The 23,532-nt window shown below is 33.4% G+C and overlaps 1 protein-coding gene and 1 long non-coding RNA gene across 43 annotated transcripts in view; one reads left to right on the top strand and one right to left on the bottom strand.

Moving 5' to 3' along the window:
- LOC144293761 (uncharacterized) overlaps positions 1–3,874 on the top strand; it is a 394,465-nt gene extending 390,591 nt beyond the window's left edge. For both annotated transcript variants that reach the window (XR_013361014.1, XR_013361013.1), the window contains one exon: positions 1,623–3,874. This is a non-coding gene — a long non-coding RNA (uncharacterized LOC144293761). The remainder of the gene's footprint in view (positions 1–1,622) is intronic.
- LOC144293759 (uncharacterized) overlaps positions 1–23,532 on the bottom strand; it is a 472,204-nt gene that overhangs the window by 38,678 nt on the left and 409,994 nt on the right. Inside the window, exon 21 of one of the 41 annotated variants that reach the window (XM_077864796.1) lies at positions 20,836–22,281. The exons of the other annotated variants lie outside the window; for them this stretch is intronic. The gene's annotated coding sequence lies outside the window, so the exon portion shown is untranslated. Of the gene's footprint in view, positions 1–20,835; positions 22,282–23,532 lie in introns of those variants that run through there. 41 annotated transcript variants of the gene reach the window in all.

Below are 23,532 nucleotides of genomic sequence, written 5' to 3'. Positions count from 1 at the left end.
ATGGGAAGATAACTCTATTCCCATATCAGAGAGTATATCTGAGTTTGTCTGAAGTAGATCAATTGTGGCAACTGTATTCTTCTTTACAGTGAATAGTTCATGGAAATGGGACTCAATTCTGGTCAATAAGGTGTGAAAAAGTGTCTTCAGGGACCTTTAGGCAACAAATGTCCATTATTTAAAAGGAACCATGAGGGAGAAATAGTCCTTCTTTTATCTGATGTTGTTGTGTCTGAATGAAATACACAGACTGTTGCTGACTCAAGAGGGCAGGGAGAGGAGTTCCACTGCACACTGAATTTGGCAAAGCAGAAAAAGGAAAACACGGGGGTTTTATTTTTTTGTTTGTTTGTTTGTTTTTTTTTTGTTTTTTTTTACGGGGGTTTTAGATTAAATAACAAAACCTAGCAACTTCATACTAAGAACTTCCAGATTGTAAGACAATAAATTTCCTATGCTTAATTGTTTGAGTGGAGCTTTTCTACTATTTTTTACTGAAAGCAGCATACTTGTCAGCCAGTGATGCGGTAGTGCATTTCTATTTCTAATTTTTGTGAAACCCAATTTCCTTGTGGTCTGGCCTAATGGAAGTTTATTCAAATGAAATCAAAGGGTCAATCCAGAGCAAATGGTACCTGTGATGCACTCTTTCTCCATTTTTTTCTCTTGGTATCAGCTTTTTTTTTTTTTTCTAAATGTGAGGTGAAATTCACACCACAAAATCAAGCAATTAAAAGGAAACAATTTGGTGACATTTAGTACCTACACACTGTCACGGAACCATCACCTCTATCTCGTGCCAAAATGTTTCCATCAAGTCAAAGTACATGTGGCCATATGAGTCTATGAACTCCTGGAGAGCGAGGCATGTTCAATACTTGTCCTTGTATATCCAGATTATAACACAATTCCTGCCACAGAGTAAATATTTAAAATACAATCTTTTAAAATATAATGAGAATTGTTTCTCTACTACTGAACTGTTTTTTTTTTAATAAACATAGACCTAAACCTAGATCCCATAACACATTTAATAAAACCATTCATTATTGACAAATCGGGGTGGTTGGTATTATAGAACTGGTCATTTTTTATTGTTAAAATAAAAAAATACAGAAAAATGCAATATTTTGAGAAAAAACATTTGAGATATTTTGATACACTGCAGAGACAATCTATCACTTTAAGCAAAGTAATATGTATCATTGCATGAGTATAAGTAAATATATATTATAAGGTAAAGTATCCTATACTTAATATTAGTGTAAATATATATTATAGTAGTATATAAATTATATTTTATTTTATATTTATATTTAACATTATAAACATATACAACAAAATAATATAATGCATTACCATACATGTGTATACTCATGAATATACATATGTATGTAAATAAATAAATTTGGAAAAACTTACAACCAAACCAAAAAAACAATAGATTCCAAAAATGAAAAAGGTTAAATGTTGTAGAAAAATATGTTTTCCTTTTGTTTATGAACTAAGTCTGATCTAAATTGTTAACGTAAGAAATATATTATTGTATTTCTGAAAATAATTACTGAATAACAGTTGTTATACAACTGTAGATATTTTCGTATGTTCACATTTATTTCTAGGTTTCATTACTTGTGGGAAATGTTTACATTTCAAAAGAAGATTCTGAAGAAAAGGATGTGGAAATAGATAATCTTGCCTCAGCAGTTGGAATGCTCAGAAACCACCACAAAGGAGTTATGAAACACTTGCTATGCAAAGGAGGGTGAAAAGCACATCTGCGAACTAGCATTTCAAAAAAACAAACGGAAAGCACACCATATTTTAATGGGCCTTTTGGTTATTTCAATAACATCATAATTTTGATAAATTAAACCCTACATTCAATCTTAATTTAACACAGACTTTTCAAAGACAGTTGTAAAACCAGTGTTGTCATGTGGCTAAGTGGGTCAAGGTCACAGATCAACACTGGCTGGTTAGTTTAAACTAGAACATTTAACCTGCTGGTGGAGAGTCCACTGGCTTCTCACAAGCGGGTCTCAGTGAAGGTGCTAATGTCTCAGCAAGAACTTACCACAAACATAGTGAAAAAGTCTAGAATGTTGTTGTGACAAAGTAACATCTTTCTGTTCCAGAGCTAACCAAGCTAACATTTGCAATTTTACTTATTATCAAGGGATCATTTAAAAAGAGAATCATAATTAATCCACATCAACAAATGAATCCTACCTATGACCATCTCCTCCACAGACAAATCTACTCATTTTCTACACTTACTAGTTGCTTCAGTTACTGTTTCCTGTGTGTGTGTTTGCCTGTATGTTTAATCCTGGAGTAGGAGGTATTTTTACCTGCGTTTTACAAATATGTATCCATGTCTACCTGTGCTAACAAACTTCGTATTTGAAAATTGTCAATCTTCTGTGAAGATGAAAAAAACTGAAGTATACGTTCACCTGAAAGTTATACTGTTATACTGTTTCCATTCTCTGCCAACAAAATAACTAAGAAGATAGTACTGATTAGGCTTGGTACCTTTGCTGCATGGGGAATTACCCATATGACAATAAACCCCAAGTACACTAAAAAGAAAGCTTCTCTAGTGATTATGGAACAGAAAGGTTCACGGGCCAAATTAAAATGCTTAAATCACAAGGTTTATTAGTTATGTTTAATACATAATTGCTCAGTAATTATTAGGGGAAAGAAATGGAGAAAGCTAACACATTTAGGATGGCGTGCAAGTGTCTCATAAAGACTCTATTATTACCCATATCTGCGGTACACAATATTCAATTGTCTTATCTCTTTGCCTTTCCTGCAATGATATGGTTACCAGAATGAAAGTTAAAGTTCAAGCAAGAAAGCCCAACTGGCGGGAGATGTCCAGGGAAAGTAACACACTTGCTTTATCAGAAGACGCAGGACAAGGCTGCCTGACTAATGGCTACAGATTGCCAATTAATGTGCTGAACAGGCATGTGTTTTATGTGAGTTTCTTGGGCAGAGAATTGTCAGGGCCAAAATGGGTGTCACCAATGGGTGGCTGAATTAAGACTTATGAATAATGAGTACTTCATATGTCCCATGTATATTTAATGCATCCTGTTATTTAGTGCTTCTGGTATCTCATGCACATTTAATAGCTCATGAATAATCGGTACTCTTAGTCCTTCCGTCCTCCTTATGATTAACTCACACATGCTCTAATTACTTACTTATGTGTACTTAAAGCAGCTTACGAGTTTCATCCATTCTTTCCTTGCTGGATTTGAACACTCTCAAACAACACGACAAATAGTGGTCCCTTAGCTACTGAACTCTGAACTGCTTAAAACCAGCTAAAATAATCAGAATTTTCAAAACCTAGGAAAAAGAGTATATGTATGGATATATGTTCATGGATGTGTTTGTGCACCTGTGTATGGATAGATGGATAGAAAGGACTGTATTCATAGGTAATGATAAGCAACTGACTTAAATATATAAGAATCATTTTAATTTGGAAACATGGGAGTCACAAAGTAAGAGTTATGAGAAAAAATTTTAATTTCTTTTTTGAAAGTTAAATTTAATTAATTGATAAGAAATTCAACAATGAAGTTATTTCACAGCAATTATTCTTCACAAGAGCTAAATTACCAGAAGACCAAATTATTTTATAAAATTAAAGGTATAAGCGTGGTGTTAAAATATTTATCTTTGGGGATCCCTGGGTGGTTCAGCAGTTTAGCACCGCCTTCAGTCCAGGGCGTGAGCCTGGAGACCAGGGATCGAGTCCCATGTCGGGCTCCCTGCATGGAGCCTGCTTCTCCCTCTGCGTGTGTCTCTGCCTCTCTGTGTCTCTCATGAATAAATAAATAAAATCTTTTAAAAAATGTTTTTTGTCTCTTGGAATAAAAATGTATTCATATCTACTCTTTATTATTGACAAAAATATACTTTGAAATAATTATAGCGAATGCTGCCTTCCCTTTCAACTTACTTATGCAAAGATATTAAATCTGGAAGTAAGGTAATGTATAGGACATGTAGTCTACACTACTCTTATTATTAGCTAATTTAATTACTGGGCCAGGTTTACCTTATTCAACGTATGTCAATGTTGACACATTCAATCTTCGTGGCATACTGTTTTGGTAGTTTCACTTGGTAAAATATATATTCCCTTTAGATTATGAACCAGTGTGTTGATTTGCATGTACCAATAATCGGGATAAAGGTAGTAATGGTGGCATTAGCTTCTCTCTGACCCAGATACCAGCATGAAAGGCAGAAGGAAAGAGAAAGGGAGCAAAGCAACCATGATACAAAGTGTGACTTTTAAATTGCATAATATACACATGAGGTTCTTTGTTTTAAACAATAGAATCGTGTTTATTTTTCAATGTTAAATTCACTTTGTTTTGTTCCATCTGTCTCAGAATAACATGAAACCAGTTATAAAGAAATTAAATTTTATTGTGGAGCATTGAATATGGGAATAAAGTGAGCAGTCCTAGCCTTGATCTGCATATTTAAATTTCATATTTATACAAAGAAAAATAAATATTAGCACTATAGCAATGGGGGACAAATCTTCAGTCCCAATAATTGTAAATGTGCTAAAGTTATTATCATTAACTGACCACCTGGGAATCACATGGATGCACTCCGCCATGCATCATCTAAAATAAGTCAATCGGAGAAGGACAAACATTATACGGTCTGATTCATTTGGGGAATATAAATAATAGTGAAAGGGAATAAAGGGGAAAGGAGAAAAAATAAGTGGGAAATATCAGAAAGGGAGACAGAACATGAAGACTCTTAACCCTGGGAAACGGGTGGTGGAAGGGGAGGAGGGTGGGGGGTGGGGGTGACTGGGTGACGGGCACTGAGCGGGGCACTTGACCGGATGTGCACTAGGTGTTATTCTGTATGTTGCCAAATTGAACACCAATAAAAAATAAATTTATTATTAAAAAATAAAATAAAATAAAATAAAATAAATAAAATAAAATAAAAAAATAAAATGTGCCAAAACCTGAGCACATGCTGGGGTGTACATTCACGAAGTTCAACTAACCTGAGGTTGTTGATCCGGCACGAACATGAACCAAGAGGAAAGAAAGATAGTTGGCTTCTTGTTTATCAACTCTTATTATTCATTCCTGTCACACAGGTGACCATTTGTATGTCTGCTTTCTGTGACTATATATTCCTTTATTAACTATTTCTGTCAGTGATTTCTGAGGAGTTCCACATGACAATCACAAACAAAATTTTTTCATACTATGGTTTCTCATATATATCTGATATCTAAATCAGAAACTGTTTTCAGGGAGATATAATTGCATTTAGTCAAACGCAGGATCTTAAGATTTAGTACAATGTATTTTAACATGTACACACCTTGTAACTGACATTCTCCAGCCAATCCAGAGCACTGTTATCACTAAAATTCTCTTGTGTCTCTGGTCATTCCTCACTCCCACAAGAAAACGGTATTCTAATTTCAGTCCTCAAAATCTAGCTTTTCCTATCTTAAATACCAAATAAATGAAATCAGATCAGAGAGTATATACTTTTCTGTTCTTGATGAACACACTGATGTGGAGGCTCATCTTTGCACATATTAGAAGAATCTATCACATGCCTGATATATTGAGTCTTCATAAATGTCTTAAAATAGTCTTATTCTCTTTGTTATGTCTCTTTTGACTAACAGGTTTTAAAATATCTTTAATTTCAACTACTTGGTGGTTATCTAGATACTTTTTTGTTGCAGATTACTAATTTAACTCTGCTAGAAACATATTCTGTATAATTTTAGTCTTTGAAATGTATTGAACTTTTTCTTCTGTGCCTGCATATTATCTATCCATGTACATTCAAGAAGAATATGTTTTCTGCATTTGTTGGATTGTTTAAAAAAGGTCGATTAAGTCCAGTTCCTTGAATGGAAAAAAATAGCATTTTGGATCATTTTAATTGCTATTTTTTCAGTTCAGGGATTCATTTTTACATTATTCGCTTTGTAGTTTTGTTTGTATTTTTTATTTCAGAAACAGTTTTTCTATTATATTTTTTAAAGTTCTAATTTTATTGCTCAGGTTTCCTGTCTTTTCTCTCATTCTCTCCATCTTTCCTATGACTCTTTGACCATATATACATAATGATTAAAGTTCTTTTATGTTAGTTCTAATATCTAGGTTATTTGCGGAATTAATTTGTGCTAATTTTCCCCATATTGTGCATTGTTTCTTACATCTTCAAATTTCTTGTTATTTTAAATTAGATATTGATTATTGTGCATAAAACAATATATAATAGAGTTGTCTAAGCAACACCATTTTCTCTTTCATTTTGTTTTTTCCAGAGAGTAAAAGTTCTTTTTTAGGATTATTGGCTAAGTAAAGAGTTGATCCTTCAGATTTGTATCAATTATCAATTTCTTCTCTGCCAGAGTAGCAGACTTAAGAACATTTATTTCAGGTTTATGGCAGTTTATACACTTATTTTTTTATTTATTTATTTATTCATGAGAGACACAGAGAGAAAGGCAGAGACATAGGCAGAGGGAGAAGCAGGCTTCCTGCAGGGAACCTGATGCAGGACTCAATCCCAAGACCCTGGGATCGTGACCTGAGCCAAAGGCAAACACTCAACCACTGAGCCACCGAGGTGCCCCAGTTTACTGCACTTATAATATTTGTTTATGCATTTTTCAGTAAGTGTATGGTTTTACTATAATTCCATTACTTAAATATAAACTAAGAGATATAAACTATTTACAAGCTTAAGTGCTTCAAAATAGCAGAGCACTAATAGTTCCTTAATGTAAATACATGTATATAGCATGTATGGTTCATATATTCTCAAATGTATGGTCTTAATCATATAACATGAAGAAACATTTCCAACAATAGCATAATAACAAACTTTTAAGGACATAAATGTCATAGCAGAATAGAGGGATATTTTGTATTGAAAGTGATTTAAAAATAAAGAAAATTGCACTGTGCTTCTTTCAAAAATGTTTCAATATAAAACAAAAAGGTGTGTGTGTTTGTGTGTGTGTGTGTATGCATACATATCTGAACCTAAGGATAATTCATTGGAGAACAATAACAAAAAAATGCTGCAAAAAATTGTTAATGAGCTAAAAAATTAAGAAAATACAGGGTATAAATCATCTATTTTTTCAATTTCCTGAATTTATACATCTTTCCAAAATTATAGAGATGAGAGAGAATGAAAAGAATAATTTTAAGTGTTACTTGAATTAGTACAGTAGAGTAGTACTTCCTTAGAAATTGCTTTATTGAGCTCATGGGAGCAAACTATATATATATATATATATAAAGAAAGGATAACTATTAGATCATTATTCTGTAAACTGATACTTAGAGTTGTATAAAATTCTATTTCTATTATTTCTATTGTTTCTATGGTTTCTGTTGTTTTTATCAACTACTTATCTACCTTGTGATCTCAGCTTGATACTACAATACTGTGGATCTTTAAAACCTGAGGTACAAAATTATCTCTTCTGTTTCAAATTCAGAAGTACTGGGGAAAATATCACAAAAATGTAGAGAGTGTTAGATGAAGATGATGCAATCTGGAGCTTCCTTGTAAGAAGTTTTTAACTACAAATTTAAACTTTTTAATAGAAATAGGGCTATTACAATTATCTACTTTTTGAATGTCTTGAGGGGTTTGTGGCATTTAAGTAACTTATCTATTTCACTTAAGTTGCCACTCTTACGGCAAAAGTTGTTAATAATATTCACCTGTTATCCCAGTAATCTCTGAAAAATCAGTAGTGATGCCTTCCCTCTCATTATCATTCATATGTCATTTATCTCATATCATTACGGAAAACTGTCATGTCTTTCTTTTCTGATCAATTTTGTTAAAGTTTTCCTGAATTCATCTATTGTGTCAAGGAAACACCTTTGAGATCCATGGATTTTCTTCATTGTATTTTTTTCTGTTCTATTTCACTGTTTTCTACTCTGCCATGTATTATTTTCTTTTACCTGCTTACATTTATTCTTCTTTTTCTAATGTCCAAATGCAGACACTAATGTCATTGATTTGGTATCTTTCTTCTTTTCTGACACAGACATTTAGTTCTATAATTCTCTGCATGTACTGCTCTGGGAACACCCTCCAATTTTGATATACTGTATTTTTATTTTTATTCTGTTCAAAAAACTTTATAATTTTCTTTTGCCTACATATTTTGACCCCTGAGGTATTTAGAAGTATGCTATTTAGTGCACCAATATTTGGAGACTTTTCAGATACCTTTCTATTGTCAATCACAATAAATGTTCATTTAAAATTCCACAGGGGCAGAAAGAAGGGAAAAAAATGACAGGTAGACTTTCAGGTTACAGGGAAGTGTTCAATTAGGAGCCTACATTTTTATCTGTAGTATGTGGATAATAATATATATATATACATAACTTATGAAGAAGTTGCAAAAAATCATTAGCCTGGATTTTATTAAAACTCAATATAAATGATTTTATTAATCAAAATTTCAATTTTGAAAAGGGATTAAAGTGAAAGACATTACAAGTGTAACAAAAAGTGAGTTCAAAGGCTCAAAGCCTAAAATAAATTAAATTGCCTAATATTTTGAGGTCTTGGCAAGAAAATCTGTGCACTAGTGAATAATAATATGTGGTTGTGCATATAGGATTTGGAATGGATTGTGGAGAGTAAATTGCTAGTAAGATAGAATTATGCCACATTTGGAAGTGTCTGACAAGCCAGTCTGATAAGCCTTTAAAGCCTCTGCCATGACAGAGGACAATAAAAACAGTTAACTCTCTATACTTATTTTTACTTGTAGATCACAGCTGGGCAATGAGATAAATTATTACTAGCTGATTAACTATTCCTACCTGATTAACTGGTTTTCTCATAGTACTTAATCCACAAAAATATTTCTAATGGGTACACATTAGAAATTGACATAACTGCAATTTGGTAGGAAACACAGCAAGAATTTGAGCGAGAATCACAAAGTCAAATTTTCATATATAGACTAAATGCTTCCACGGTCATTTGGCAGTTCTATTTTTATTTTCTTGTCTTGAAATTAATGAAAGGCTAGGATAATACAGCATTAAAATAAATGATTAAATTGGTTCCTATAAAATTTCAAACTATAGTAATAAATAAGAGAACTTGAAATCTATGGGATCTTTAAAAATATGCAGTTTTGAGGCTCACTAAGTCCTTTTGACAAAGTGTTACTATACTTTATACCTCATATGTTTTTAATGATGCATACTAATTCCATCTGTTTGACTAGAAGCATCATATCTCTTCATGATCATGTTATTTCACATGTATTACTGAACTTGAAGATTCAGTTAACATACTTCAAATATATGTCATTAGTCAAAAACTACATCTGTTTTTTGGCAAAGAAATGAGGCAGCATGCTTTATTTTACCTATTCTAAAATACATGTTTTATATTTGATACATTTTATATTTATATCTCTATATTTTATATATTCTAAAACCTACATTTTCTAGGGACTAATTCTTACTTTAATTGGTGGTAAAAGAAAATTTACATCAGCTTTTCCTTTTTTTTTAAGATTTTATTTATTTATTATTTATTTATTTATTTATTTATTTATTTATTTATTTATTTATTTATTTATGAGAAACAGAGAGAGAGAGAGAGAGAGGTAGAGACACAGGCAGAGGGAGAAGTAGGCTCCATGCAGGGAGTCTAACGTGGAACTTGATCCCAGGTCTCCAGGATCATGCCCTGGGCCAAAGGCAGTGCTAAACCACTGATCCACTCAGGCTGTCCTACTTCAGCCTTTCTTTGATCCTTTTAAAATTTAGCACTTAGGAAGTATAAAAAAAGAAAGAAATGATCAACTTGTAGTCAACATTTTTTAAAAGTATGGTCATCTATTTTCAAATTAAGGCAAAGGAAGATAAATTGTTTGTTTGTTTTTCTTCCTAATATAGAAGATAGATTAGGCCATTTCCTTAAGTTACACATGGATTACCTTGAAGAATCTGAAGAAAACTGGGTATGAAGCAGTTGCCTTACTTTAAGAGAATACAAAAGGAAATTATGGATTAAAGATACATGAATTTCTTTTGTATTTTTTCCCAGCCATGTTCACCACTGTCATAAACTTCAAACAGAAATGCATATTATGAAATAAGTATTTCATATGTGAGAATCAAGATGCTCATTCATATGTTATTAAATGATTAACTGCTATAGGAATTGTCATCTCACTATAAATAACTAGAGAACCAAGCAAAACATATGAAACAACTGTTTTCAGAAACGGAATGATCCTGAGAGAAGGGAACAAAATGACTGCCCCATTTTATGTCCTGGAGGCAAATCTCAAATTGCAGTGCAGGAAGGGTAACAGAAACATAGTCTAGCAGCTTAGGAGACAGAGGTCTGAGTTGTCAGAGTTTTAAGACCTAGTGATAGTGCATTAGGCAGAAGCCTCAGAATGATCTCACCCTACCAGAGGTGACAAAATAACCATAGACTAATAAAGCACACTTTTAAAGTTTCAAACTGATCCCAGATAGCTTACTTGTGTGAAAGAACAAAGTTGCACATTATTTAAAGGAATACGATAAAATCTCACACTTAGTAATATAAAATTAATTCATTTGGGGAATATAAATAATAGTGAAAGGGAATATAAGGGAAGGGAGAAGAAATGTGTGGGAAATATCAGAAAGGGAGACAGAACGTAAAGACTGCTAACTCTGGGAAACGAGCTAGGGGTGGTAGAAGGGGAGGAGGGCGGGGGGTGGGAGTGAATGGGTGACGGGCACTGGGGGTTATTCTGTATGTTAGTAAATTGAACACCAATAAAAAATAAATTAAAAAAAATAGGGATCCCTGGGTGGCGCAGCGGTCTGGCGCCTGCCTTTGGCCCAGGGCGCGATCCTGGAGACCCGGGATCGAATCCCACGTCCGGCTCCCGGTGCATGGAGCCTGCTTCTCCCTCTGCCTGTGTCTCTGCCTCATTCTCTCTCTCTCTGTGACTATCACAAATAAATAAAAAATAAATAAATAAAAAAATAAATTAAAAAAAATATTTGGAAACTGGTAATATTCTTCCCATGACCAAACTTTAAACAGGCTCATCTGAGCTCCCATTCAAATCCAGGTCTTCTATGTCCTTCTTTGTACAGTCCATTTCTAACAAGAATCGTGTTAACTCCATCTAGAAGAATCTCCCACTCTCCCTCAGTATCTATCTAATCAACTTCTGCACCACTCATCCTTGGTGTCTGATAACTCTGGCCTGCCTTTAGCAAGAATCCTGTCAAGTCGGTTTTGCCAAAATCCCCCCCTGCTGACTTTTTCTTTAGTAATTTTCTAGCCACTGACACCCACTTTTCCTTATTGTATTGAGAATTGAGTTCAGTTCTGCTTCAACTTCAGTCCGATTTTCTTTGATTAAAAGCCAATAAAAAGCTATCAGGCATAGGTGCAGGTGAGGATAAAGGCTGTAGCATCTATCTACATCTTTAAGTTTCCTTTCCTAAAAAAATGAGAAAATAAGAAGGGTTAAGTAAGTTCTATACAAAATCATTCCCTCAGCATAAACGAAAGGAAGAGAAAACAGAAAATGCAAAACGTGAGAGAAAAGAGAAAAATCAATCCCAGCATGGAATCTCTCCTGTTTCTGCCTTAGCCTTAACCAGCCACCAGGCTCTGCAGAGAGCAAGGCCATAATGAGAAAAGGTGTGGGGAAGATAGAGGATGGAAGCTAGCAAGGGGCCAAGGGGTGATTTGGCATGATTGCCAGAAATAATAAGTCCATCCCCTACCTGTAATTGCCAGAAGCATTTTTAGACAGATCAGAACATTGACTACAGGGAAGCGATTTCAAAGTGTGTGGTTTAAATGAACAGGTGCTACTTAAAGTAGACACAATGTAAAGATGGGCATGGTAAGGGACAGGCACATACAGAGGAGTTCTTGAAAAATGCATAATTTCTGGTGGAGAAAAATGGACACAAAGAGGGGAAAAGTATTTGGCAATTGGGTGGTGAAGATAAAAAGAAGGGGAAAATCTTAGGGTCCTATAAAGGCAAAAGAGAACCATAAAATTGATTCACAACCTTTTCCCACCATCAAAACACACAAACAAACAAACCCACAACATTATCTGATCTATTTTTACAAATATTTACCAGCTGTCCTTTGACTCTCTTTGGTGCTATCTGCTATGCAAAAGTGTTTTCATTTTCACATAGTAAAATTTATCAATTATTGTCTTCAATTCTCTCTGAATTTCTTTTTCTCTCTGAATTTTGAATCACAGTTAGAAATCCTCCTCTACATATAGATTAAAAAAGAATTTACCTATGTTTTCTTCCTAGCACTTGCATGTGCTTTTTTTTTTTTTTTTTTTTTTACATTTAGGTCTCCAATAATTCTGGAATTTATTAGTATATTTTTTAGTATGTTTACTAGTATCTATGATGCATAGATCTAATTTCATTTTTCCCCAAATTTCTACCATTTCCAATAAGAGAATGGTAAAAAGATTTGAACAGTCATGTGTGTATATGTATGTGCATAAATGCACATATATGTGTATATATGTATCTGTGTAAAGCATATAAAAAAGATTCAATAACATTCAATGTTAAAGAGATGCAAATTAAAATACACTAATATACCATTTCTCTTCTATCAAATTGGGAAAATTAAAAAGTATGATAATAAATTCTGTTGGCAAAGAATCACTCCCATACAATACAGGTGGGAACATAAATTAGTGTATCTGTTCTGAAGGGGAATATGCCAATAACTCAGAAATCTATATATGTGCTTATCTTTAGACTCAGCAATCCCACTTCTAAGGCTCTACCCTAAAGCACCTCTAAGAATACAAAAATACACATGGACCAAATTATTTAACATTGTTTATAGTTGCAAAATTTAGATATAGCCTAAATACCCTTACATATGAGAATATTGAAAAAAGTATGCTATATCTACATAATGGGAGTAGAATATAGCCAGAAAAATAGAAATATCTTCATACATTGATTTGTAATGATTTCCAGATTATAGTGTTAAATGAAACTACACTGCGCACAAAGTTTATAGTATGCTATGCTTCATGTAAAATCATAGGGCATAAAGAAAACAGAGATGTATCTGTTCATTCATGCTAAAGAATTATAGAAGAGGTAATCTACAAACTAAAGAGATTAATCTACCAGGAAATACGTTCATGAGGTTGGAATGAGGAAATATGGTGGTAAGGGGGAAAAATGTTTCTTTGAGTATAATAATTTTGATCCCAGGAACCATAGTATAGTTTCACATAACCAAAAATACAAAATAATAATTAAAACCACTGATATAAGAAGAAAACCAAAGTGGAATACACATAACCTATTAGAGTCCTCCAGAGAGGGAGAAAAAAGAACTAACCTCTGTAACTTTGGAAAATAGTATTTTCTCTAAAGCTAAAGATATGAAGTGTACATTAGTTAGTAAATCAGTTTCCCATGGGGGCATGGGTGAGCAATTCTGTCACTACATTTATTAAGATTATTTAAATAAATAAATGTATTATAGATAAGAGTGAAGTTTCTTGCCACCAAAGAAAGCAAGCCTTACAATAAGAACAAGGGAAGTCTAGCATGAACTTGTAGTATTACTAGATTTGACAAATCAGTGTAAACTCGTGATTGTTAAGATATATAGACAGAGCAAGAAATAAACATAACTGTGTTGAGCATTCATTCATGAGTCAAAACACACACACACACACACACACACACATATATATCATATCCCTGTCTGCCGAGAGGATTTAGGAACAGTGACATCCCAGTAGCAATGAACACATTTAGTCCCAGATTTTGGTTTCTAAATTCCATTCTTTAATAAAAGGAATTAAAATTCCTTGGAGAAACAGTTAATTCCTGGTATTTGGACAGAGAAATTACAAGGTAAGCCTGGAATGTATTTTAGTGTTGAATAATAACAAAGCTCTCAAAAAAAAATGATAGGAGAAATGGTAAAAGGACACAGGATCCAAAACTAAAACAATTAGAGAAAAAAAAAAACTGAAATATTGATTATGGAATAAAAAATAAAACCAAGTTATGAGCCCATTCTCATATGACTGTATCATTGAATAAATAAATGAATGGACAAATGATATATTTGCTCATAGAAGAAATCCTATTTATAAATGTAGGAGAAATTAAGGAAATGGCCAAGTGTCATTAGGCAAACAGTAGTAATTTTTGCAATTTACTGAGAATCAATGGGTAAAAATTTGGGGGGAATAGAATATAAGCATAGTAACAAAATATCCTCCTTAAGACATTTTTCAATTACAAAGGGAAAAATAGTAAAACTGCAATGAAGAAACTCAGCAGACCCTACCTTCATCAAGTGAAAGACAAGTACAAGAATGTTTTTAGCAACTTTAGTCTTGATAGTCAAACCCTGGAAACACTCCAAATAGCCAGCAATGTGGATGGATATACAAAGTGTAGTATACTCATAAAATTGAATACTATTTAGTAATAAAAAGGAAAAGTGATTGACGTATGCAGACACACAGATGAATTTTAAATATATTATTCTCAGTGGAGAAAGCAAGACACAAAAGACTGTTTTTGCCATCTCGAACAAAGCAAAGCAGAATTCTGGTTGTAGGGACATGGAAAGATGGAGGAGAAGAAAGAACTGATTAAAGTTGCTATGGCAAATTTTGCGATTATACTAATACTCTGTATCTTGATTAGGATGGTAGTCCCAAAATTGGATTTGCTTCTCAAAATTCATCAAATTGTACTCCTAAAATGGGTGAATTTTCTATAAATGGATTTTATCCCAAAAGTCAGAATTTTAAAATGGGAGTGTCTTCCATTAATATTGCATTGTGAAATGATGCTAAGTGAAACTATTTTCTTTTTTTTAATTTTTTTATTTATTTATGATAGTCACACAGAGAGAGAGAGAGAGGCAGAGACATAGGCAGAGGGAGAAGCAGGCTCCATGCACCGGGAGCCCGACGTAGGATTCGATCCCGGGTCTCCAGGATCGCGCCCTGGGCCAAAGGCAGGCACTAAACCGCTGCGCCACCCAGGGATCCCATGAAACTATTTTCTGAAAGATATTGGCAGGAAGTCCACTGAAATTGATTAGGCAGGAATGCCTGGGTGGTGCTATTGATTAAGCAACCAAGTCTGTGGTTTTGGCTCAGGTTGTGATCTTAGCCCCGTTTTGGGGTCTGGGCTCAGCAACAAGTCTGCTTAAGACTCTTTCTTTCCCTCTCCCTCTGCTCCTTGCACCTCTAACATATAAAATGAAATCTTCTAAAAAAAACATGATTATTCAGATCTGAGAATAGGAGACTTCAAGAAAAATGAATCTTTTGGACCTGGAAGCACACAGGAGTTTGGAATATGAGAAAGCTACTTGATAAAAAACTGCATTTAAGAACAAAGAAGTAGGAGTCAGGTGAGGCAATGATGTCAAAACTGCATTATGAGGACCGTAATAGTAAGAATGTCATAGTATTTCTCAAAACGTTGTTACTTAAATGTGTTTGTACCTCAAGTTCTTTTTCTTTTATAGAATGGATTTCATAAGACTTAGTAACCAGCAAATTATGAGAAAGCAGAAAGAAGAGAAACAAATATAAATCCAAAGCATTCAACATAAGTGACACTTAGAGTAAAATTATAGAACTTGGTTGGGAATAGTAAATTATTAAAAGGTTTAGTCTGGTATACATGAAAGTATCTAAGTAGTTAAGTCCAACAGGAAGATAAAAATGAGAGGTTTGATCCTCAGGGTGACACTGGGATCAAAGGTACAACCATGGGCACTATATGTGAGAAATCAAAGTGATGAAAGCTATCATAATCTAGAGAAAAGAATTCAGATAAAGAAAAAAAAGCACAGTAAATTGAATTTTGGAAATTCGTATGTGTAGAATATGAGAGGAAGTAACCAAATCAGTAAATGAAACAGAGACAGTTTTGAAAAGGAAGCAAGAGAAATCAGTAAGTGTAGAGTCTGAGATACTGAGAGATCCACCATCCTTACTGATTCCTTCTTTATGCTATTTAGGTGTAAAATGTATACTGAGACTGTCTTACTTTTTATCTTCAGGTTTTCTTTCTTTTCCATATATTCTTGTATTCTACCTTTAATCAATTTGACTCACCTACATAACCTTGAAGAAAATTTAAATTGGAGAGTATTCAGGGAATAGGAATATAATAATTTATTATTTTATGCTAGGTTATGTTACACTTTCAGAAAATGTTTTTTTAAAATGACTACATATTAATGGTAATAATTCTGTACTGCTAACATTTCTAAGGCAACAAAAGAACTCCAGCTGTAATTAGCAGTCCATTATTGCACACATGGTAATATTTACCAGGTGAATTATTAGTAATACATGAATATCAGTCAGTCAGAAGTGAATTGTAACATAAAGAACTTATAATTTTAAATTGAAAACAGTTGTGCCATTATTTTTAACAAATGGCAGGCAATATATCTACAATATGAATATCAAATTTACCTGTGTATTATTTGTAGATTTTTTCCTTATTTTAGAAATACTCAACCCTCAATGTATCTGTCCAAAAAGGCAGCATCTCACAGTAATATGTGAAGAAAGATTTATAGCATTTGCTATATGCTAGATAATCCTAAGTACATTAGGATTTTTTTATACATAACTAAATCACAGGTTATTTTAGATATTAAATCAACAAGGACTCTGGATTGTCAACTTTGTCAAAATAGATCACATTATACTTTATTGGAAAAGTATATTGTATATACCAAAGTATATTGGCCTTTTCATAACAAAACATGTTTTTATCATCTTTCAGAAAAGTCTAAAATTGCTTGTCTTTGTAATCAATAAATTTAAATATATATATTATATATATATATACATCTATTTGTATATAGATTCAAAACAAAGATGACTATGACTTGATATTCTAGGCACTACTCTATAGCACTATTCTACAATACACACCTTTAAGTCATATGTGACAGCATTGTTCAAATATTATTTCACTTAAAGAGTTTGTTTGAAAAAAAAAGTTTCTTTGAGTTAATTTGCACACTCACTTCCTCAGGGAGAAAGTCTGACATTTCATAGAAACATTCATACTCTGAAGTTGATCTCAAAGTCAGCCTTTGTCCCCTCCATCCATGGAGATTTTAATTGGTATTTCTTGCTCTCTCATGCCACTCATATGGCCCTTCCAAGTAAAGCAGTATGATTATGTAATTTTAAATAAAACAGAATATGATTGAAGTTTTAGATAGTTATCTCTGTGTAAGTTTCCTGGTCTTCATCCATCATCATCCTTCACTCCTCTTCCTAGCAATCAACCAGTACTAAATAACAATAATTTTATTTGCTGAGAAAAAAGTTCCATCTGCATTCCTGAGCATGCACACTGTGTGGAATTTTTCTGAAACTATCTCATACCATTCACTCATGACAGTATTAGCATAGTCATATTAGTATTAGATATATTCTGCCAAAAGAATAAGATAAAATGATGCATTTTTTTCTAAAGAAAGCTGAATGATAGAACTGGAAAGAATATTGGAAAGTTATTTGTTGTAATGACAATTTTTTAAGTAGAAAACTAAGGCTCAGAGATGTCAAGGGGTTGGTGATGTTGGCATCCACAGATAATCAACAGAACTGTCAACAAAACTCACAATCACTCTACTAATTATATTTCAACTTCCTTTCTCTAACTAAAATGTAGGAAATCTTTCTGCAGCGCTCCAGAATAATGATATGAAAAGTGTTAAGACAATCTTGTCAGTTGGGCTTTTAAAATAAATATTCATTTTTATCCTTTGCAGTTTTATGGAAGGTAATCAAAATAGTTTGCCTATTAAGTCACATGTAAAATAAACCATCTCTTTAGTAGCGAGATTTGCATTAAAATTCAGTTTTGCTAATGAATTTACCAATGAAATTTTGGTCTGCTAATAACCAAATGTTAAGATTCATTTCAATCTTTTGAGTGCTAATATAATAAACAATATTATGTAGAGATAACTTTAAGATTTGCTTATTTTCAACCACTACTATGCACCTTTAGCCACTTCCGAATCCCAAGAATTTTATTTTATACTATTTGCATTACAGCCATTAACAGGTAAGTCTGAAAGGTACAAAGGACCATGCTTTTGACTTAAAATTTTATTGATAAGAACTTTTGTCTATGTATATCACCCTAAAAGGCTTATCTTTTGGATATCAGGTTTTATATGACTCACAGATATAAAGGACTTTTTTTAAAATGTTTTTTATTTATTTATGATAGTCACAGAGAGAGAGAGAGAGAGAGAGAGGCAGAGACACAGGCAGAGGGAGAAGCAGGCTCCATGCACCTGGAGCCCGACATGGGATTCGATCCCCGGTCTTCAGGATTGGGCCCTGGGCCAAAGGCAGGCGCCAAACCGCTGCGCCAAACTGCTGCGCCACCCAGGGATCCCCAATATAAAGGACTTTTAATGCCATCTAGGGTAGAATTCAAGAGCATATAAGCAGATTGATCTCGAATACTCGTAGGTTAAATGGAAAACTCAATAGAAGTTGAAATGAATACAGGAGTAATTTCAAAATGTGAATTACCTATTTTCAAATCCATTGGCTACTATACTTGGATTAAGAGGAAAAATCAAATGAGTTAACATCCACAGACATCAAGAGAACTCAGTAAGACCCATCTTTACTACTAATTAACTAAATATATTTTAGCTTCTACTGTCTTTTATAGAAAACTATACAGTAAAAGTTTATATAGAAGAATATTCAGAACCTCAGATTCTACACGTGACATTTTCAATTAGAAAGACATTGGAGGGGGCACCTGGTGGCTCAGTGGGTTAAGCATCTGCCTTAGGCTCCAGTCAGGATCCTAGGGTCCTGGGATTGAGGCTTGCATCGGGTTCCCTGTTGGCAGGGAGCCTGCTTCTCCCTTTTCTGCTGCCATTTCCCACACTTGTGCTCTCTGGCTCTATCTCTCTGTCAAATAAATTTTTAAAATCTTTTAAAAAAAGACATGGGAGGTGTATAACAAGAAATATATACTTCCATGAGTAAAATGTGGTATTTAGCGGTTGACCTATGTTTAAGAGGATTTCCTATCCAGTGAAAGGAAAGCAGAGTAGCTTAATGACATAAAATTATATATTTTTAAAAGAAATGATGGTAAATATTTCTTAGCATACTAAGGGTTAACAGAATGTTTCCTAACTTCTTATATACTTGAAGTTTTTACTTCTATAACTATTTTTCATGTAAATTATATAGACGTTCTCATGAACGCGAAGGTTCATCTCTCATGAAACACCCTGTCATCTTCATATTCTGGCACAGTTGTATTCTTGGTGGTGACAAGGGTTAGATTATAGAGGATAATATTACTATAATTAATAAGTAAGCTTATTCACCTTTTGAACTGTCAAATGAACTCGAACACAAATGTTCCATATAAAGGCCAGTTCCTACTATCTATAAAGTTTCTCTCCCACAGGGATTTTGTGTCTACTAGCTGTAATATGTCTCTTAAGTTGGTGCCCAAATGTATACAGATTTTCTCCTGTGTGGTTTTTCCATTAAATATGAAGACCTACAATCCAGAGGAAGCTATTACCACACTTGTCAGATTGATGGGTTTTCTTTTCTTTGTAGATATTTTCATAAGTTTAAAGGTCAGATCTTTGAGAAAAGCATTTGTTATTCAGATGACAACTACAGAAAAATTCCCTTTTATGATTTGCTTGATGAATTATCGGCTGTTATTTTCATTAGGGAAAGTTCTTATACTATGTAGAGTCACAGGTTTCTTATTTTATAAAGTCTCATATTTGGCCTTGGCAAGTGAAGGCCTTGATCTCATGAATAAAATACATGGCAAACCAAGGCGTTCTCTGTAGTCCTTCTTTGGAGGTTTATTCTTGTAAATGCTCTTCTGTCAGGGTCACTCTTGATTGTAAAATGGCATTTGCTTTCAAAATAATTCTAATTCATTCATTGAACATCATATTTCAGGTCCTGAGAAGACACCATTTCTAGAAATCTCCAAGTTCACCCTTCGTGTTTCTTCAAGATTAGTTCCATTTTATACATTTTTAAAATTCTTACTCTTTGTTCTTGAACTCTGATAATTCTCCCTGAAAAGTCACTATGAACTTTTTGATTTTCTCACATTTGTAATCCACTTTTTTTGAAGTTTCTAGGAAAAAAAAAATACCTACAATTTGATTCATCTGTTAAATTTAGAAATAGGCATTTTCTATACCCTAGCGTACTCTAAGAACACACTCATGTATCTGGATTTATATGATTATGCTCATAAGCATTTAAAATGATAATTTTATCTGAGTTTTTGTAGTAATGCAAATTCTGAACAAACTAAATGCCCTCCTATAGGGACACATCTAGGTTATGTTATGTAAATGCAATGGAGTAATCTGAAACATTTTGAAAGAATGATATAAGTCTATATATATTAACAGGAAAGTTCTTCAAGAGATATGGTTAAATGAAAAAAAAGCTAATAGTATAAGCATACATAGAGCATTTTATCTTTTACATATTTAAAAATATTACATATTTATCTGCATATTAAAACATAGTTCTGGACTATAATATACCAACCTAGTAACAGTAGTTACATTTGCCTAGGGAGTGCTAGGGAAGAGGATTAGCAGTGAAGAGATAAATGAGACTGACTTCTTCGTAATGCTTAAATTTTTTTATTACAAGGACTTGTGTGTTTGAAGAAAATTGGTGGAAATCCAATTCTTAATATCTACCTACACTCCCTCCAGAAATGTAAAAATCAATAATAAAAAGTAACATTATAGCCAACAATTTCAGCATTACCAAAAGAGAACATTATCATCTTCAAATTACTTGTAAAGATAGAACAAAATGTATTCTAACATACGTTACACCGCTGTGCCTGCCCTTCATTGTAAATCTGTGAATGCAGAGTGCAAGGAAGAGTTTTCAAAAGCTCAGTGAAACAGAATAGAAAAGAAAGAACTTATAGAAAGTATAGACAAAACTAGCACAATATGAGATAGCAAACTACTGAATGCCAATTAAGACTTGTAGTTCACAGAATAGGCTAAAGAAAAGGACTGTAAAAGTATGCAGGACTGGAAGTGGGAACCTCAGAGAAGTACTGCTTCTGGGAAAGAATAAAATGTAGAGAGAAGACAAATACAAATAAATGCTTATTTCTTAATGAAGCAAGAAAGAGAGAAAAATAAATAAGAGGGGGAAATTAAAGATCCTGTAGAAATGAAAGAGAAACCAAATATACCAAACTCTTTATTATCCCCAGCCCCCACTATCAACATCATTCTCCATAAAGAATCTGCACAGAAGAGCCTCAACCTGCTAGAATTGAATGCTCTCAAACCAGAAATGCTGACTTCGAAATGAATAGAAATAGAAAAAAAAAAAAAGGATACCACACCCATTAATAGACAATACTGAAAAAAAAGCAGAAAATATGAATAAAAGCTTTTCTGTTGATGAAAAATCTTGGCAAAATGCCACCAATGAAGCTGAAGATAACTGTAACACCACATTCCAAAATGAAATGTCTCTCTCAATAAGATTTGGAGATTCTTTTGAGAATTGAGAGAATTGTGAGAATATGAAAAAAAAAAAGAACTCTAAGTTAGAAATATAAAAATTAGCAAATAGGCAAAAACCAGAAATAATTGAAATAAGAATTGAATGACTTTAGGAAAATAGTATAAGAAATAGGCAAAATCGCATCAGAATTGAAGACTAAATTATAAGGTTCACAAAGGGGGAGTAGATTCAAATGAAAACCTAATAAAAAAGTTGGAAGAAAAACTGGAATCAACCAAGAAAATGAAAATGCGATTTTAAAAAAGAGAAACAAAAAAGTCGAAAGAAAAAGAAGTTGTGGAAAGGAAGATAAGCAGATGAAGTTGAGCACATGAAAAAAAATGACCACAAAGAAGAAAGTCAAAAAAGGGAATAAAAATAAGATTTAAAAGAGTAATTCAAGGGGTGCTTGGGTGGCTCAGTTGTTAAGCATCTGCCTTCAGCAAAGGTCACGATCTCAAGGTCCTGGGATCAAACCCCACATAGGGCTTCCTGCCCAGCGCAGGGTCTGCTTCTTCCTCTCCCCTCTGCCTGCTGCTCCTCTTGCTTGTGCACTCTTTGTCTCTCTGTCAAATAAATAAATAAAATCTGTTTTGTTTTTTTTTAAGAGTAATTCAAGAAAAATTTCCAGAAACAAACACAGAAATTGTGAATCTCCACTTTGGAAGAGCTTATTGAGGAAACTGACCAAGAGCCAACAACTCTAATATTTATTCTAATGAAATTATAAGAGTCTGAAGGCAAAGAAATAATCCAAAGGGTCATAGGCAAAAAAGATAAAATATATCACAAATGCAAAAGAATCAGAATGACATCAAATTCCTCTTTAAAAAAAAAATAAAGCATGTAATAAAAGGCAATATAGAGCAGAATTTTCAAGAAACCTAAGGAAATAAAGTAAAAACTAAAATATGTAAAGAAGTGCACAAGCTGTCCTTCAAGTTTCAAGGGCATAGGAAAACAGGCTTGAGTGTGGCAGATTAGAGAATACTTGACAAATGTTTCCAAAACGTCTACTAAAGGATGAACTTCAACCAACCTAAAGGTAATTAAGAAAATTATGGAAAAGGACTGCTAGACAAGCATTTCATATATTAAATTACAGAGCTATGATTAAAACAAGGATGAATTCATGTATTAAATAACAGTCTGTCTATTTTTTTTAAAGATTTTATTTATTTCTTCATGAGAGACACAGAGAGAGAGAGAGGCAGAGACACAGGCAGAGGAAGAAGTAGGCTCCATGCAGGGAGCCCAATGTGGGACTCGATCCCGAGACTCAATCCTGGAACTCCATGATCACGCCCTGGGCCGAAGGCAGGCACTAAACTGCTGAGCACCCAGGGATCCCCACAGTCTGCCAATTTTAACAGCATTTTTAAAATTTATTTGACAAAAAGGAAACAATGCAGCTAATAACATGAGAGGAGAAGAAAAGGGAAGTAGAGTGATATAAGTTGAATGTAGTATAGGAGAATAGACAGGATTCGAAGAGTACCATTTAAAGCTTTCAGAAAGCAAGAGTTAGGTAAGAAAAAGGGGTTTAAGCATCTGCAAGTATTATTAATACAAAAGTAACTACAAGAATAGAAAGGCAAACTTTCCTTAAAAAGCCCAAAGAAATTAGAGGGGAGGAAATAAAACAAACAGAAAACAAAGTAAATAAACACAGTACTTAAAAGATACAGTGATGCAGGTCAGACTGAGAAACACAAATATGACATGATTTTGCTTATACATAGAATCTAAAAACACAAAGGAATAAAAAACAAAAGCAGAATCATATCTATAAATACAGAGAACAGAAGAATGATGTT

The sequence above is a fragment of the Canis aureus genome, chromosome 22 (genome assembly GCF_053574225.1).
Source record: "Canis aureus isolate CA01 chromosome 22, VMU_Caureus_v.1.0, whole genome shotgun sequence".
Lineage (NCBI taxonomy): Eukaryota > Metazoa > Chordata > Mammalia > Carnivora > Canidae > Canis > Canis aureus.
The sequence above is the reverse complement of the archived record's forward strand: the minus strand, read 5'-3'. Positions and strand labels throughout refer to the sequence as shown.